The sequence below is a fragment of the Cydia fagiglandana genome, chromosome 8 (assembly GCF_963556715.1).
Source record: "Cydia fagiglandana chromosome 8, ilCydFagi1.1, whole genome shotgun sequence".
Lineage (NCBI taxonomy): Eukaryota > Metazoa > Arthropoda > Insecta > Lepidoptera > Tortricidae > Cydia > Cydia fagiglandana.
The window spans coordinates 21,086,881-21,099,205 of record NC_085939.1 but is presented as its reverse complement, the minus strand read 5'-3'; positions in this window follow the sequence as shown (position 1 = coordinate 21,099,205).

Genomic DNA, 12,325 nt, shown 5'->3' with positions numbered 1-12,325 from the left:
TCTCAGCTGCATACACGATGGACGATAAGCGCCGGGAACAAAGTCGCGTGGAGGCCTCCACCGCGGTTTCGAACAGTTCGGAACCAACTCCTGCGCATATTGAGGCGCGCTTACACGTGCCGGGACGGCTAGACGACAACGACGGAGCAGGTACAATAAATAGCGAGATAAGCGAAGTGCATGAATGCAACTCACGGTCAAGGACAATGGCAGATGTTGTTAAAGGCGGTATTTGGAAGCAAGCTCCGATTAATGACGAGTATGTTAAGTCGCAAAGGTATCGTTTAAGGAATCAATTTATTGGTAATAGGGGAAAGGCGAACCCAGGTACGAGCGACAGGTTTAAGGCAGCTAAGGTTAAGGTTCCGTTTTATATATATAATGTGGACGAAGGAGCAACGGAAAGCGATGTATGCGATTTTGTACTTAAAAAAACAGGAGTAAATATCGTGCCATACAAAATCATAACAAAACAAAATAAAGGCTATGCGGCGTTTAAGTTCTTTATTCCCGAGGAAAAATTAGCTGTTTTTATGAATGAAGATCTATGGCCGAGTGGAGTCGCTTTTCGTCAATATATAAAAATTCACCAAGGGCCGAGACCTACTACGAGTTTCACGAGTATTGGCAAACTTAATCACACTAAAGAGAATGCCGAACGGAAATATTAATTTAATTAGTTTTAATTGCAAGAATGTCAAAAGGTCTATCGAGTGTGTAAGGAGCTTGTGTAAAGAGGCTGATATTATAGCCCTACAGGAGACGTGGTTATTTAATCACGATTTGGCATTCCTTGGAACTATTAACAGTGAGTTTTTGTTTACTGGTACGTCAGCTATCGAGACTTCGAATGGAGTAGTCAGGGGTAGACCGCACGGTGGGGTGGCTATTCTGTGGAGGAAAGCAGTGTTCCCGTGCGTAGCGGTAATATCGTGTAATAGTGTGCGTTTGTCAGCGATAAGGATAACAAACAATGGGCGCACAATATTAGTGTTCTCCATATACATGCCAACTAACTCAGTGGACAACTTGGTCGAATTTACGGAGTGCTTAAGTGAAGTGGCTGCTATTGTTGAGAACAGTAACGTTGAGTCGGTATTTATCCTTGGTGACTTTAACGCACACCCGGGTGAGTTATTTGCAAGTGAACTTTTGGAGTTTTGCGTAGATCAGAAATGGTCGTGTGTGGATCTCGATTTCCTGCCTAAGGACTCGTTTACTTTTATCAGTGACGCGCACGGTTGTAGGCGCTGGCTGGACCATTGCGTGGTCACTGAGGCTGCTAGACAATCGGTCGCTAGGGTGTCCGTGTTACGTAATAGTTACTGGTCAGACCATTTTCCGCTGGTAATGGAGTGTGACCTTGGGCGCATTGAGCCATCGTTACCGAGGCCCAGTATTGGTACGGGTTTAAATAAGATTAAATGGGGGGAAAGAGATAATTTACAAATCGAAAAATACTATGAATACTGTAATTTAGAACTTAAGAAAATTGATTTTCCGCCTGAATTAAATACTTGTGCCAATTCCTTTTGTAATTGTGAAGACCATAAGTTGCTTTTAAAAAATATGTATAATGATATTGTGAACGTATTGAGCACGGGTGCCAGGATTAGCTATATAGAACCCAAACGTAGGAAACGCAATTATGTAACGGGTTGGAACAGGCATGTGTCGGAGGCTCACAGGAAGGCTAGGGATTGTTTTCTGTACTGGATTGCGTGTGGGAAACCTACTGGGGGACCTATATATAACAGTATGTGTTCATCTCGCCGACACTTTAAATCAAAATTAAAATTTTGTCAAGAAAATGCACAACAAATTAAATTAGACATAATTGCGGAACATCATACAAAAAAAGATTTTAGTAAATTTTGGAAAGCAACAAATAATTTAAATCCTAAACCGAGCCAACCTGTGAGTGTCGGGGGCCTTCATGATCCGTATGACATAGCCAACGCCTTCAAACATAATTTTAAAATGGAGTCGCCTCTTGGGCCTACTAACCCTGCGTTCTTAAGGAGAAGTCAAAACGAGGGGATTTCCGTTAAATTCTCTGCCAATGATGTGTCCTCTGTGATTAGAAATATGGTAAGAGGAAAATCCCCTGGTTGTGACGGCTTAAGTGTAGAGCACCTTAAGCATGCGGGAAGTCATCTGCCGAGGGTGTTGGCTGTGTTCTATAGTCTGTGTATTAGCCATAGTTACCTACCGGATGAGTTAATGTACACAGTACTTGTCCCGATAGTCAAAAACAAAACCGGAGATCCATCTGACGTTAATAATTACAGACCCATCTCCCTGGCTAACATTATTGCCAAAATACTGGACGCTCTGCTTGATCAGCAGTTGGACAAGCACCTAAGTCTACATGATGCCCAATTCGGCTTCAGGCCTGGCCTCTCAACTGAGAGTGCTATCCTCTGTCTCAAGCGGACCGTCCAGTATTATACGTCTAGAAAAACGCCAGTCTTTGCATGTTTCCTGGACTTATCTAAGGCCTTCGACCTCGTCTCGTATAAGGTCCTATGGAACAAGGTTGAGGAAGTAGCAGGGATGCCGACAGAGGTAACCTCTCTTCTTAAATATTGGTACCATAACCAGAGAAACTGTGTGAGATGGGCGGGTGTTCTTTCGGAGGAGTACAGGTTGGAGTGCGGGGTGAGACAGGGGGGGCTTACGTCTCCCCGGCTTTTCAACCTGTACATCAATGGTTTGATAGAGGAGTTGAGCGGCACCAACGTCGGTTGTTCGGTTGATGGAGTTTGTATTAACAACATCAGCTATGCAGACGACATGGTGCTGCTCACGCCATCTCTCGGCGCATTGCAAAACTTGCTCGGTGTCTGTGAGAGGTATGCAGTGGACCATGGGCTCAGATACAATGCTAAGAAGAGTGAATTCCTAATCTTCAAGGCTGGTGCTAAGACGTACGAGGTTGTGCCACCAATTGCTCTGTGTGGCACCCATTTAAACCGGGTTAAGCATTTTAAGTATCTGGGCCACTGGGTCACTGAAGACCTCTCTGACAATATGGACATAGAGAGGGAGCGGAGGGCGCTGTCTGTTCGCTGCAATATGTTGGCTCGGAGATTTGCAAGCTGTACTAGAAAAGTAAAACTAACACTATTTAGGGCATACTGCCAGTGCTTTTACACTTGCAATCTCTGGGTCAATTATACGCAGAGAACGTACAGCGCACTCCGGGTGCAATATAATAATGCACTTAGGGCGTTGCTGGGGCTTCATCCGAGGTGCAGTGCTTCGGGCATGTTTACGGAGGCGGGGATTGACGGCTTTCATGCGATCATGAGGAAGCGCTGCGCCTCATTGTTAGAAAGGATGCGGGGGAGCCCCAGCAGCCTTCTAAGGGTGTTTGCCGACAGGTGGGATTCACCCATGCTTAAAAGATGGATCGGCCTTCATTTGACATTCGTAAATTATAATTGGTAATTTTTTAATTTTAATTGATGACATTTTTTTATTATAATTACTATTTAACCTTTTTTAATTTAATTTTTATTTAATTCTTTTTATTGTCGATCGATTTTTTAACTTCTATTGTTATTATTTTAATGCTTTTAATTTAATTTATTTCTGTAATTCGCAATTCAATTATTTAATTTTATTTTTACATGTATTTTGTTGACTGTTTTAATGAATTTATGCTCATCCGGTTGTGTGTGTGTTTTGTGACTCTGTATTTTATTAACAATAGTCTTAAGTCTTGCTTTGTACAGATACTAACACTTTTATGGGCTTTGCCTGAAATAAATGATTTTATTATTATTTCTCCTTTTTGGACTTCACGGGCCTATAAATCCCGGTCTTTTGATAGGCTTGCGTGGGGATATAGATCCAACACGTAGAGGCCCTTTGGAGTGTGAGGGGGCAGGTAGAGGAGCCTCACAGGGATGATGGGAATGAAAAGGCAGGATCCAGAGCGATGAGGGGTATTTATTATTTAAATAAAAAGGCACCTGTAACAATACAGGTTACGTGTTAACAGATAGGTATGTATAAAAACACTTTCGTAATTCAGAAGGTTAGAAATCAAATAACTTACAATATGTGCCTTGGTGATGATGTAGATATATATATCTGGAAGGTGTGCAGGGCCACAAAACGAGCACTATACTGAACTGCACGCACTTATGAATTATTACGTTTACTAATAAAAATCACACTTAAACGGTCGTGTTTAGAAACTTGGGAAGTACAGTCCGTTAGATAAAATGATGTTTATCGATCAAAGTATGTGATCGAACTGAAAATAAAAATCATTGAATGGAATTTGGAATAGGATTTGAATTTCAAAAGGGAATTTAGAATTTGTATGGTGCCAGAAATAGTATGAAGGTCGATAGTGTAACGCTTCGTTACACGCACCGTTACACTACCGGGGTCGCCCTGGAAGGGAAAATCCTGGGGCTTATGGCCAAAGGATTTTTCCGTAATGTAAATATAATGTAATGAATATGGGTATGAGTGATAAATTTAGAAGGTGGGGATGTTATATACAATGTTTATCATACAAGAGAGGCGATTTAAACATGCATACCAAAGGTCATTCATACATCATCTTATAAAATTTTGGTTAATTGTTTAACCAAAATAAGTTTCAATAGAGTACTCCTTTAAGTAGAGGACGTACTCATTAAATCGCTCTCCATTAGTATTAAGGCTTATTAATCAGTAACCACCCGCTGAATATTAATGAATCTAAATATAATATCTACAATAATGTGTACCTACAAAGAGTACAATTGTTGAAATTTATTCAACAAAATAATGCCGTATGGAATGTAGGATTACTACAAAATATCATAAGATAATTCCTTAATGGAATTAATAAATGTACTGTACGGTACGTATGTACCTAAGTACGTAAATATGAACGTTATGTCAAGGGAAGAAATATAGAAATAAGTATTGTTCTAACTCTGGTAGAGTTAGCTTTGAATAACGTTATATGAACGTAATATAACGTTATATAAATTAAATAGTATAAATGAACGTATAAATTCGTACTAAGTAGGTATGTACGAAATGTAATGAGTCCGAAATGTATAATGGGGATGAGATATAATTATAATGTATAACATTATATACAATATTTTACAAGTTAGGAGCTTAGGAGAAAAGTAGCTAAGTTTGAGCCAAATAAGAATCTAATTAAGGAAAAACAGTATATTATTTATTTTAGAATTTTGGGGAGAGGTTTAAGGTCTCTAATATGCCATCGTCCGAGCATTTTGCCGGACATGTCTTGTAGGACATATACTAAGGGTGATATTTTTTTTAGGATAGAACATTTAATAAACTTGGGTGCAAGTTTAGCAGAATAGTGTTTAGGAGAATTACTAATTGCGTAATTTCGTTTCCAGACGATGTCATTTTCGTTGAATTCGAAATGTTGGTGATGTTTATTATACGATGAAGAATTGGTTTGGTGCGCTCTCCAAAGACGGGCTTGTACTTCGGAGAAGACAGGCTGGAGAAGACCAAGATTATCAGCGTATTCGTCTCTGGGCGCGAATATAATATCATCTGTGAGATCAGATTTATCGTATGCTGATCCACATGTGACTAATTCGCGACCAAATACAAGGAAAGAAGGAGTATAATTTGTTGTTTCATTTACGGAAGTATTAATAGCAAATTGTATCTTATGTAGGTTGATATCCCAATTCCTGTGGTCATCCTGTATGAATGAGGATATTGCTGTGGTAACAACTTTATTATATCTCTCCACGGGATTTGGTTGGGCGCATTTAATTGCGCAATAGTGTATTTTTGGGATCTGATAGGAGTGGAATAAATCCGTTGTCTCTTGACTAACGAATTGAGGACCATGGTCAAGAATTATGGTCTGTGGGATTCCGTACACTAGGAAAACTAGGTTTTCTAGAATATGAACGATTACTGATGACGTAGCACGTTTAATCGCAAAGAGGAGGCAGTATTTTGAAAAACAGCAAGTAACGACAAAGATGAATCTGTTGTGTTTTAGTGTAGTAGGCAAGGGGCCGATCAAATCTATTGAAATGCATTGAAAGGGTCGAGAGCATTGCTTAGGTTTACCCATTAGGCCAAGTTTTAGTTGGGTTTGGTGTTTGCAAGCTAAGCAAGTCTCGCATTTGGCAATAAAATTTGAAATATCTTTGTACATTCCTGGCCAAAAATATTTCAATTTAACTTTATTGTATGTTTTAAATGTTCCGAAATGAGCGCAAGTTGGGGTGGAATGATTTTCTGTGATAATGGGTATTCTGTACTCTAGTGGGATAACTTCTTTCCAATTATACTCAGATTGGAGTAACGAAGGGGTTTTTGAGTATCGGTATAATTTATTATTATGTATTATGTAATCTGGAGTGGTGTTGGGGTTAGAACTGCATTTAGCGTAGATATTATTATACCAGTCGTCATTGGTATTAGAACTAATGTAGTTAATAACGTCTACTGAAGGTAAGCGTGATAAAGCGTCAGGGATTAGATGATCTTTACCACGTTTATGTTTAATTTCGAAGTTAATACATACAATTACACAATCCAAGATTTCCACTGAAATCTCACAAATTGGTTTCAATCCTAAGTGTTTTTAAAACTCCTTGGAGTCACTAAAGTGCGAACCAATCCTGACTTACGGCAGTACTGTTGGAGATAATCCGATAGCTTATCCTTCACCCGATTAAATAAATATACACAACTAAGCCTAATATCACAATAAACTTCTCCTTTCGATTCAATAAAAAATAAAATTTAATAACTACATATTTTATTTATATTGATAACATCAATTATTCTCTTCGTGATAGGTATCCACTTTGATAAACAATGAATCCAGCACTATTAAATAAACCTGAACTCATCTATGAGCTCAAACTCAGGAACATTCAGTTCCCAGCCACCGCGCAGGCTGATGATTTAAGACAGCTCCTCACTCCAAATTTATTCGCGGACCCGTGTTCGAATCTCTCCAGCCCATATGATCTTGAACAGGATATCACCGAAATTAGCAGATGCCTCACAATAGTTTCTTCTCAGCTACAGCTTGCGACCACCAACCAAGCGAAGCACGATAGAATAGCGGTTTTCTTATTTCATTTATATAACAGAATAGAACGTCTCCATATTACCACTGAATTATCTCCAGAAATTATTGACAACTATTCGAAAATAGAACCGTTTTTCCCCCGAAGGGTAAAAAACGGATATTTAGGTTCCTGCCGAAGCTTGAACCACATTATGAGATAACACCCTTGTAACTCAGCCCTAATCAAGCGAATTCATCAACTAGTAGCGCCATCTATCGCGCCACTCAAGTACTAATGTCGCCCGGTTGCCAGCGCTCGGCTGCTTTCTCTTCAGTACCACATAAGCCGGCAAGGCCCTTAGGTGTGGTTCAAGCTTCGGCAGGAACCTAAATATCCGTTTTTTACCCTTCGGGGGAAAAACGGTTCTATTTAGGTGTCCGTGCCTTCGCTTGAACCACATTATGAGACGTGTTTAAACCTCTGCCGGCGCTGGTCCGGGCGTACTGTGACTGATAATATTTATTATTTATGCAAAAGTCACATAATAAGAACGTGGTCTTGAAATTTATTCCATATAGATATACTAAAGGATTGTTTGCGTCAAACTAGATTTTCCTTATTTGAAATTACCGATAGATGAGACAATTGTTAGCACTGACTGGCAGCATAAGTTATCCGTTGCGACTATAAAATTACTTAACTTTTTATATAAAACAAAACTGTGTAATTATTAGTTGAAAAACTGTCCCTAAAATCATAATTAAAGATATAAGAAGGTACTTGTAGGTCGTACAATTTTTAAGTGTAACCACTATCTGTAGTAGTAGCTCTGATGCATGTAACGTGAACCACATCGAGTGAGTTTTACATTAAACCCGTCCAAACTACCTCTGATGCTTTCCTTACAATAGCCCACTAGGTGATAAAAAGGTTTTGTTGTATGATGTAATGATATTACTACTACTTATCTACTGCTTACCACAAAAATAGCACTGTCGGCCCATCAACTGTTTAAAATTTGTAACTAATTGGAAAAGCTTGGGTCCTCTCTGATCTCTGATTTATCGTATTTTCCAACAATTTAATATAAATTGGTAAGTTGCATCATATGATAGGCCAGATGTAATGTTATATACGTCTATGTGGACAAATAACCAAATGTTCGTAAGTATAGGTACCCACTAGAATACGTCATTGTCATTATTTAGATATAAATAGTTATTGACTAGGTATACCAGGTTTATTTGTTAATGGGCTATCATTACATAAGGACAACATATTCCGTAAACAAATGAGTAAAACCAAAAAATTATAAACATGATGTACTTATTTGTGGAAGCCATTGAGATTTATTTCGAATCGAGTACTCCTCTGCCTGAAAGTAGCGTCAGAAAGTGAAGAAGAAAATACAACACTTCATGATTTAATGTATGCGTTACTAACTAGTAACAACTCTCAGCAGTAGTTTCAACTGAGCCGATAATACATCCTACCTTACTGATTAGTTTTAGGCGAGGGTTGCTTTAAAAACAACCATATTAATAGTAATTCATGAATAGATATTAATTCTTATATGAAAAGGCCTCCTAGTCCTCCTACCTATTTCAAGTGTCAATTATGAATCACAGATAACTGGAAACATGCCAATTAAGCTGGTGCCGGGTCAACCAAGCTTTTATATTATATGCTTGTCAGTCATGTATTTAACGAATGAACAAAATCACTGACACGCAGGTGACAATCGTATGAAGGCGATGATTATGAATTTAAAGTGATGCTGACAACTCCAGTTGTTGTGGATGACATCTCTCCATGATATTGTGCGTAGACTGAAGATCCGTCTACCAAGTAGAATATTTTAGAAGATTTTTTAATCTTTGAATAATTCCAATGCCTTCACCTATAATTTTTAGGCTAATTATAACATAGGCTTGTAATTGTAGGTTGTTTAAAGTTCACTCTTTCTGGTGGCAAGCTGATTCCCAAACTGAAGATTTTATGGTTCGCGCGCTGGTAATGGATTGTACGATGCTTTATTGTTAGACTTAGCACGATTTGTGAGTTTTTAATGCTTTTGTATACATACAATATTCTATAAGAGTGTAAAAACCCCTTGACTGATGATGGAAGACTCTTTGACTAAGAAAAGAGGAGGTGGACCTATCCACTTTAAATTGTAGTGCAACCTTTACAAACCAATTGCGAAACTTTCGTAACACCCAGACAAATTAAAACATTATTATTATTTGTATATGGTGAGAACCAATAAGTTCTTGGCATTATAGCATTGTAGTTGCACAAACCACGGGTGTCTCATGATATCATCTAATCTCAAGTGCAGCGCCAGCACCGGCGCGCGCGGGCGATGCTGTGGCACAATTCCTGTCAAACCTTAACATGTGTATACGCATTCATTACCAAATATTAATTTGATTACTTAATTTGTACTTTGAAGCCCCAATCCGCATTAGGCCAGCATGGGGACCCTAGCCCAAGCCCTCTCGCGAGTGAAAAGAGGCCTGTGCCCCGTAGTGGGACGTATATAGGCTGAATTATTATTATTAATAATTTGTAGGTACTTTGGTTAGAAATTTAGCAATACAAGGACGTTGTATGTTGTTTATTGGCTTTCGTGCAATTAAGTTGTGTATCAATTGATTTTAGACTGTTTTTATTGTCGTGAGGGAACCCTAGGGTTAATTAGGCATCATGATGCCCACAAATAAACAATTATTTGATGATCTTGGCCTTTCTGCGACATATTATATTTATGTCACTACCTTGACGTAATCATAGAATAAATAATAGTATGTACTGTAGGTACAGAAGGTTCACTCTCTAACAAAACGCGTCTATTACGACAGATTATGACCGCAAGGTGGCGCAAACGCGAGCAGGTGTCCGTTACATAGCGGTGCGCGGCAACTACTAGTGCTAGACACCAAAATTGGTGTGGGCCGCATGTACTTGGAGCGACGCGACAAAATCGCGGAGTGAGCTACGCCTGACGTAACACTGATATATGTCTACAGATATCTTATATTCAATGATGTAAGCATATTATCATGAATATATGAATATATGAATTGTAGTTGTCTTCACAACTAATGCTGTAATTCTATTAGCAGCACATCTGCCCTATAACCAAGATACGATGATTTTGTAGGGTACTGTACACCTGGAACTCTAATTGATTGCATTGACGATGATGTTTCCAATTACATGCCCTACTAGACTTGTTACAACAGTATGCTGTAAACCCTGGAGTCCCTGGACTACTACCTTTCAGCTAAGCTTGTAGTACTTAGATCTGGCAATGCTGCAATGTCAGCAGAACTAGTGTTGATTTTTAGAGTAAATTGCAGGCTCTATTTAATCGGCGAACATATTTGTAGTCATGATTCACTACCAGGATCACATTTCGGTTAGATCTTGCATTTTGCCTGAACCACCGTATGTTGTTATTCTTTATAAAATTATGTGAGTACTTCCTTATCTGCCAAGGAAGCCTCTCATCTGGAAATCGAAAGAAGGATATTTCTGATCCGTGTTCTTTCAGAATCCGGTATCTGCTATCGGTGACTGCCTGCAAATATTTTCTACATATTACGGATAGTATGTACGTTTACGTACGTTGTACATTTGTATGTATATTGGCTTGCTCCGCAGTCCACTTGGTTTCAAAGTTTCTGAAGTGACTTCATTTTAATTTATCTATTTGGAAAAATTAAACAATCATAATTTAGATGAAGGTAAAGCCGTGGACCGTGGCTGTTGGTTCGACAGTTTAGTCCCTTAGTCGGCTTCACCTCTAATTCAATACGCGATTTTTCGAAACAGAATCAGTAACTCCACTCTAACTCAACTTACGAAAAATCTTTTCATAAATTCTTTATTTATTTACATAAGTAATTTGAAGGGGCGCTTCATCGTCTACATAGGCATAACAATTACCACTAAAGAAGCCGATGTTTCACCTCCTATTGAACAATCATGGGTAACTATGCGGATTGCCATACTAAATTAAAATTGTACTATATAGGGTCCTTTTAGACATTATGTAAAAGCACCTCCTACAAATGCCGTCTATTTCCGATAGTTATATCACCAGTAGTAGTTCATTTCCTTTGAAATTGAACTATGTAACGTTTACGGTCAACGTTTTATGATGCATGATTGTTATACCGACGGCGCAGGTTGATTCACAACCCGCTGCTTAGATACTCTTCCGAAGTGGAGCTTGTTGCTTACAGCATTAAAAATGCCTTTGTCAGTTCGGTCTCTTGGACGGAATGCGATCCTGCCCCTGTGTTTTCAAGATATTACTCTTAGTTCAGTGGTCACAGTTTCCCAGCTACATAGTAGACGATTTAACCTAAGTAAAAGATTTATCTGTGACAGGTCGCAATTTTTTAGCTAATGGTCAATATTTAGAGATGCTTCAGTATTCCCAAAGACACTATTAAGTCTCATAGTCATTCATCATTTAAGAGAGGGATTTAGTGCGATGATTATACACTCATATATATCATTAACTCTTTATTTATTTTCAGGTTTAGAGCCGCAATAAAGAGATATCTTTTGTTAGCCTATGACAGAGCCGTTAATGAATTGGCATTATACGTGTATTGGTATTCCTATTTAGAAGAGAGAGTTTTAGTCTTCTTTCCTTCTTTAAAGCTAACGTCAATTTTTTCTTGCCTCCCCCTCTCTCTTTTTGGTATAGGATCTAGTTGGGCAAAGTATAACACACGGTTTTTCACTTTGTACTCTTCCCTTTTCACAGTTTCTTAACTGCTATTTTCCATGGCCAGTTAGTCATTCAGTTTAGGATCCTCAGAATGTATATTTTTGGTTTGTTTGGTATCTCACGGCAATTGAGATGGCAGTTATCGACCAAGACCAACATTTGTACACGACCAAGACGGAAACCGTCCTTTTTTTTTCCCGGCAGGTTGAAACAATTACTGTAACTACATTTCGTTATCAATTTCGCGCCAAACCCGCCAATAGAAATTCTGCTGCTCGTCGTTCTAAAAGGTGACACACCATTTGGTCGGCTACAATGACCTCCCCCTCTCTCTGCGAGTCCGGCCGTGCAGACATCGATCGATAAAGCGACCAATAAGTCGTCCACTACCGTGTTAGTGGTAGGCCATGAGACTGATGAGACAACGGTTTTTGTTTAACAAGATAACGTCATTTCAATGTCATTTCAGAGGACGATGCGATATCGTCTCATAGGATGACGCATTAATGTCTCACGATACGACAAAATGTAGTCT